Here is a 6,773-nt window from a genome sequence, read left to right on the forward strand (position 1 = left end):
TACGCCACTGGGTCACCTGCTGCCACCGATTGAGCACCTGTGTGAGTGACATCCATTGTGTCAGAGTCAGGCCAGATCTAGGTCCGCAGCATTCGCCAGAGTCTCTACCTCGCCCTCAGATGCAGAGCTTGTAGGTTGCGGTGGGCTAGATCCCATCACAAGTTCCTTCATCTTAGAGGTCTTCTTCTTGGATTTTTCTCTCTGCCCCTTTGGTTTCACTGGCTGGGAGGGCTTCACCAATTCAGTCTCCGGCATGGAGTAGGATCACAAAGCCCTACAACCAGCTGCTTGTGGGCACTTGTGCCATTGCCGGGTGTCATCTTTCCCACTTGTGGAAACCTGGGACCCAAGGGACCCCTTGCAAGAGAGAGAGCAGCAGAACAAGTTGGACATTTCTCCAGCTTAGAAGTGGGGATGGACATCCCCAATACCCAATAAGTGTGTGGGGAGGGGATGGTTGCTCCCAAAATAGGTGGAGCAGGAGCCGCAGGGTGGGTAGTGCCCCCATGGTCAAGGGGGTGTTTGGAATTTATTGACTTTGTGAGCCGACTGAAATTCTCTGAGCTGACAGGGCCATCATGTTGGTGGTTGTGGTGGCATAAGAGGATGCCATTCACACAGGATGGAGTCATTCATAATTCTTCTTAGCCCCAGTGTAAGTGAGTTGGTCCAGTGTCTTATGTCCATGATTTTCTGCTCCTTATGTAAGATCTGGCAGTCCGGCGAGCAAGGTGAATGAGGCTCTCTGCAGTTGACACAGATGGGAGGTGGGGCACATGGAGTACTGGGATATGATGGGTATCCACAATCACGACATGTGAGGCTGGAAGTACCACAGGAAGACATATGGCCGACATTGCAGCACTAAAGCACTTTGTCAGGGGAGGGATATAGGGCTTGATGTCACAGTGGTAGACTATCACCTTGACCTTCTCCAGTCATGTATCACCCTTGAAGGCTAAGATGAAGGCACCAGTAGCAATCTGATTATCCTTCAGACCCCAATGTATGTGCCAGATGAAATGAACACCTTGATGTTCTTAATTGGCGCGCAGCTAGTCATTAGACTAAAAAGGTGGTCCCTACGGAAAATATCCTGGAGCATATTTAAACTCTTATGGTGTGTTATGGTAATTGAAACATCCCCCAACTTGTCACATGCAAGTAATCTCCAGGACTGGGCACAGAATGCTGTTTTTGTCAATACTGACCAAGAGCGCATTTTGGACAAGCCCTCCACCTCCCCAAACTTGTCCTCTAAACACTCTATGAAGAATTTAGACTTTTTCGACATGAAAGACTTCAGCTCTTGTACAAACTAGGAACCAGAGCAAATAAGTGTCACTGCCATCCTGAGACACTCCTCCCACACTGTGGCCAGGGAGGGGAATGATTTGGGATTGTATTTCTGAGCATTGAACTGAGCCCAAGAATGCTTAGAGACTGCTGGTAGATGGCCACCAGCAAGAGATGATGTACCACGCTTCATTGTGGGTCATCTGCACTGATGCCACCCACTCCGACCAAGGGCCCTCCCCACGGGCACCACCCAGCCTCTACAAGGGCCACCTGGCAGGATGGCCATTGCCGGGAGTCCGGATACCCCAGGGAGATAGGCCTCTACTCCTTGGCATACGTGGGGAGTTGGCGCAGGCATCAGCAGAGTGATCCCTGTGTTGTAAGGGGGCTACAACCAACAGGGTACATGGCAGCTCCACCACAATTGACTGGCTACTATGCTGGATATTAGGTGCAAGGAAGTCCTTGGTCATCAGCTCCGCAAAAAGCAACAATGCACAGTGCATGGTGGAAATTGCACCTAGGAATGTATCCTCACCCAAGAGATGGGAAACGAACAGAATGGCAGTGCGACAATGAGAAGGCTGGCTAGAGGTCTCTATGCACAATGGGCACAATGTACCATGTAAGGTGCCCTTCCCCAATTGGTTCGCTCTTCAGAAGAATTGGAAATATGGAGGTCAAACCCGAGAGGGGACCATCACATATAGGTTGAAGCATTTGAGACTCCTTTTAGTCACCTCTTATGAAAGGCAGGAATACTGTGGGCCTATTCTAACCACTGTACCTGCAGGGGGACCTTGAGATGAATTTGTATAGCTTTAGCATTACCTGTACCCACCAAATAATAGTATTTGTGTGAATGGAGGATACCTAGAAATTCATTAATGTGCCAGATACATGACCTGCATTGATCGAAAGTCAATTCATCTGCATACTTCAGATGTTTGCCGAATCCTTAACAGCTTACACTAAAGGTTAGGCCATTTGGGCAAGAAAATTTCTTTAATTGTTTTCAACATTATTAGCATGAAGCGTGCAAAATCAAAACTGGATCAATATGCTATTTGTTGTATGTAAGTCAATCACCTTTGACAATACCTCTGTTACAATCATCCATTCACCATCAGCACCAAAAGGATATCGCAGTGAAGCAGACATCAGCAGTTTGATTTGTACCCAAGTCATGAGTGATGACAGCCAATGGTGTATTTGTTCATCTATGTTTATTTGTTATGTTTGTCACTAGTAATTAGGGCCTTGCAGGTGTTCAAAGCCCTCCCATGACATCTTCACTCCTCTGTGCCCCAAACTGTTGTTGCTATGATGGTCCATCGCAAGACTGCTCACTTCGCCATCATATTCCTGATCTTCGCTTTTTCATTGTTTCTTTTTGGAGCAATTAGTCTGTTGTTAATTTGCTTGTAAATAATTGTACACACATCCACATGATATACAGTATGCTAGAACTGTCGTTCAGTACAAACCATGTGTGACCTGAATAATATTGTAAATCCTGTGAAGAAATTGGACATTTTTGCCATAAAATTGTATGTGGATCTGGACTTCACAATGTCTATATTGCACTGGGTCATACACAAGCATGGTAATGGAAAGTAAACTAATAGTTTGGCACTTGTGACAGATCAGACCTGTTGGAATATAATCAAGTATTTTGTTGCATCATTTTGCTTAATTAGGCCAGCGACTGAATGATACTGTGAATTATTGGTTTTAGTGTTTCTATTCTTTACCATGATGTTTGGTTTATGTTCAACAAGTTATATAAAAGTGAAAATCCATCATATGTCTACATCAGTAATTGCACTTCAAACCTTGGTCTTTGACTTGACTGGAAACTTATTGCCTTGTTGGATGAGTCATCTCAAGCTGTATCAAGTGGATGAAAGTTTATTGGTATGGAGACAACCTCACGGATCCATAGACCCCATAAGACAGGAGGTGGAAGCTCTGTAACGGTGTAAGGCATGTGCAATTTGAGTGATATTGAACCCCTGATATGGAAATGCCACGTAGCTAGTGCCTCCCATCATGTAGACAGTTAGCCTGGTTCAAGTCTTGCGAGTTGACACCACTTTGGTGACTTGCGTGTTGATGGGGATGAAATTATGAATGTGAGGACAACCCAACATCCAGTCCCTGAGCAAAGAAAATCCCCAACGCAGCCAGGAATCGAATCTGGGCCGTTAAGTATGATATTCTGTCGAACTGACCACTCAAATACCAGGGATTGACACCCCTAATATGTCTAGATGTGATAGACAGGTGACATGTACTTAAGAATCCTGGCTGATCACTTGCATCCATTCATGTCCATTGTGCATTCCAACAGATTTCAGCAATTCCAGCAGGTAAATGCGACACTCCACATATCCGGAATTGCTGCCGAGTGACTCCGGAAACACTCCTTCGAATTTGAACACTTACTCTGGTCCCCTCGTGTGTGCGAATCTCATGTGTGCCCAACAATGAGGTCATCATGATAGAAAGTGTTACTGGTACCTTTTTGCGAGGACACATTTTCCCAAAAATACAGAATATATAATGACTAAAAATAAATTGGGTTTGATGGGTTAAGTCACACAGAAGAGCTACACAGCAACAAGAAAAGAATGGCTGTAGTTTCTCCACGATTTCAGCTGTTCATGGTACCAGCACATCAAGGCCATATTCACAGATGTTACAAGAACAAACTTGTGTTACAGGCAGTTGCCACTACAACTACTGAAAAAGAAGCTACACCACCACCACCACCACCACCACCACCACCACCACCACCACCACATCTCTAGCTGCTCAGGCCAGACCAATATATTAAACAGAACTAACAATCCATAGTGGAGCAGAGCAGGTAGAGGGACATCCCACACAGGTTGAAGAGGAGGAAACAGTGCAACTTAGCAGAGTGTGCAGGGACTAGAGGTGGCAGATGAGGCTATCTGGTTTAGAATCGGGAGGGAGTTTGGGTGGGTGGGAGGAAGGAAGGGAGGGAGGGACGGAGGGAGGGAGGAAAGGAAGGGAAAAAACTGAGCAGAAAGGAAAGTAGCACTCAAAAGGAGAAGGGACTGGTTGGTGCACTTGCAGAGAGCCGTGCACAGTGGGGATATGAATTGGGAGATGATAGAACAGTGGGGTGAGGGTGAGAGGGGACATTTTAGCAGAAGAAGGGAGACAGTAGGTTACTGTAGGTTGAGGCAGGGATGGTTTCAGAAGCAGAGTATGTGTTTTAAGGGTAACTCCAGTCTCGAGAGTTCAGAAAAGCTGGTGGTGTATGCGACAACACATATTGCCTGGGTTGTGAAGCAGCCATTGAAATTGGGCATGTTATGTTTATCTCCATGTTGTGCAGGGTGTTCCACTTTCCTGTAGTAGGTCATGTGTCACATTCACAATGAGCAGCAATCTATCCCGTCTGTAACTCTCGACATTATACAGCAAGGAACTTTGAGGCCAGTACATTCTGACTCTTTAATTTAGAAATTCATGGCAATCCTCCTACGGTACTAGCCAGTCAATTTCTCTCTCTCTCTCTTTGATGGGTAGAGAAGGTGAATTATGAACTTCATAGTTGTTCCGGTACAAATAACAGAGTTATTCATCACATGGCCCTTACTTAAAGAATACTAATTTCAGTTAGAATTTTCAGAGTAAAATAATTATGCAAGCAGAAAAATGAAAGTTCCAGGTTAAGTTGATAACGCAATGTGCAACTTTATTTTATAGGTCATCCTCATTATCAGGAGAAGTGAAGTTATCTGTCATCCTTTGGTAGGCCTGGGAGATTACTTGGGCCGATCACTGCTACAACCTTGTGACTCTGGTAAAAAATGGGGGTGAGATGCACATACAAGAACGCAACAAGAGAGTTCTCTTAGCCTCTCTCATCTTAATTCTCCACAATCCTACCTACACATCATGGTCCTGTTAAGCTGAGCAACACAGTGGACGGTTGGGTAACCGACCCTAGTGGTGAACTGGGTCAGCAAGCTGACAGGATATGGAGGACAGTGGAAGGAAATGGGAAACCACTACTGGAATTACTTCCCTAGATGTTCATGGGCTTGATCTCTTTGTAAAATATTCCAGAGGTAAAGCTTCCCCTCAATCGGTTCTCCAGGAGGCAAATACAATGAGGAGTCCAGAGATTTGAGAGAATGGAAAAGGAAGGAAGGAGAAGAAGGAAGACTTATTGAGCATTGGTAGTTGGAATGTTTTAACCCTTCTCCAGGAAGGGAAATTAGAAAATGCCAAACATGAAGTGACAAGAAACAAATTGGGTATACTCTGTATGTGTGAGGTGAGATGGGGTGGTTGTGGAAAACTAGGAAGTGATGACTTCTGATTGTACTATTCAGGTGAAGATAAAAATGGAATGAATAAGATTGAAATTTTGACAGGTGGTGGACAAGGTAATCAAGGTTAAATATGTTAGTGGAAGAATATTGATGATGAGACAGAGAGAAAAAGGAAGACTTACTTATCATCCATGTCTATATGCCAACAAGTAATCATTCAGATGAAGAGGTATAAGAATGTTGTGAGATGATAGAAAACTTAGCAGAGAGAGAAAAGAAATGCATGTATTGTTATAATGGGTGATTGGAATGTGGTAGTTGGTGAAGGACCAGAAGGAGAAGCTCTGGGAAAATATGGACTGTGTAAAAGAAATGAGAAAAGGCAAATGTTTTTGGAATACTGCAATGAAAATTTCATGGTAGTTGGAAATACTCTATTTGGTAACCACAAAAGATGACAGTGTACTTGGATACCTCAATTTGACAACAAAAGATATCAAATTGATTACATAATGATACAACAACGACACCAAAATTGCCTAAAGAGTCTCAAAAGCTATCCAGGGGCAGATACTTATTCAGATCATATATTAGTAATAGCTGATGTTCTAGTTTAATTGAAAGGAACCTGGAAGGACAGAAGAGAGAGCACATTAACTCTGAGAAACAAAGACAAAGGCAATTGTGAAAAATTGGAGAATGCATATTGTGAAATCATAATGAAAAGTCAGGAAATGGAATGCACAGAAGGAAGGCAGGATCGTTTTAAAAATAGGATCAAAAATGCAGCTAAGGAAACACTGAGTCAAGGAGAGGAAAATAATAAAAAAAGAATGGGTAACACCAGTTATGATAACCAAGATCGGTGATTGCAGGAAATGGAAAACTGTAGACACAGAAGAAGGGAAGCATAACTACAGAAGTTTAAATAATGAATTAAGAAGGGAGACAGAAGAAGCAAAGGACAAATGGCTGACAGGAGAGTGTGACAAGACAGTGAAATTAGAGAAAGAAGGAAAATATGATTTCATGTACAAAGAAGCAATGGATTTGACATTCAGGGGAAAAGAGAAACGACAATGGACTGAAGGAAGTAGAGGCAGCAGATGGTAAAATGGTGAGTGAACCCCAAGAAATTTTGATAAGATGGGAAGAATA

Source organism: Schistocerca nitens, chromosome 10, assembly GCF_023898315.1.
Source record: "Schistocerca nitens isolate TAMUIC-IGC-003100 chromosome 10, iqSchNite1.1, whole genome shotgun sequence".
Lineage (NCBI taxonomy): Eukaryota > Metazoa > Arthropoda > Insecta > Orthoptera > Acrididae > Schistocerca > Schistocerca nitens.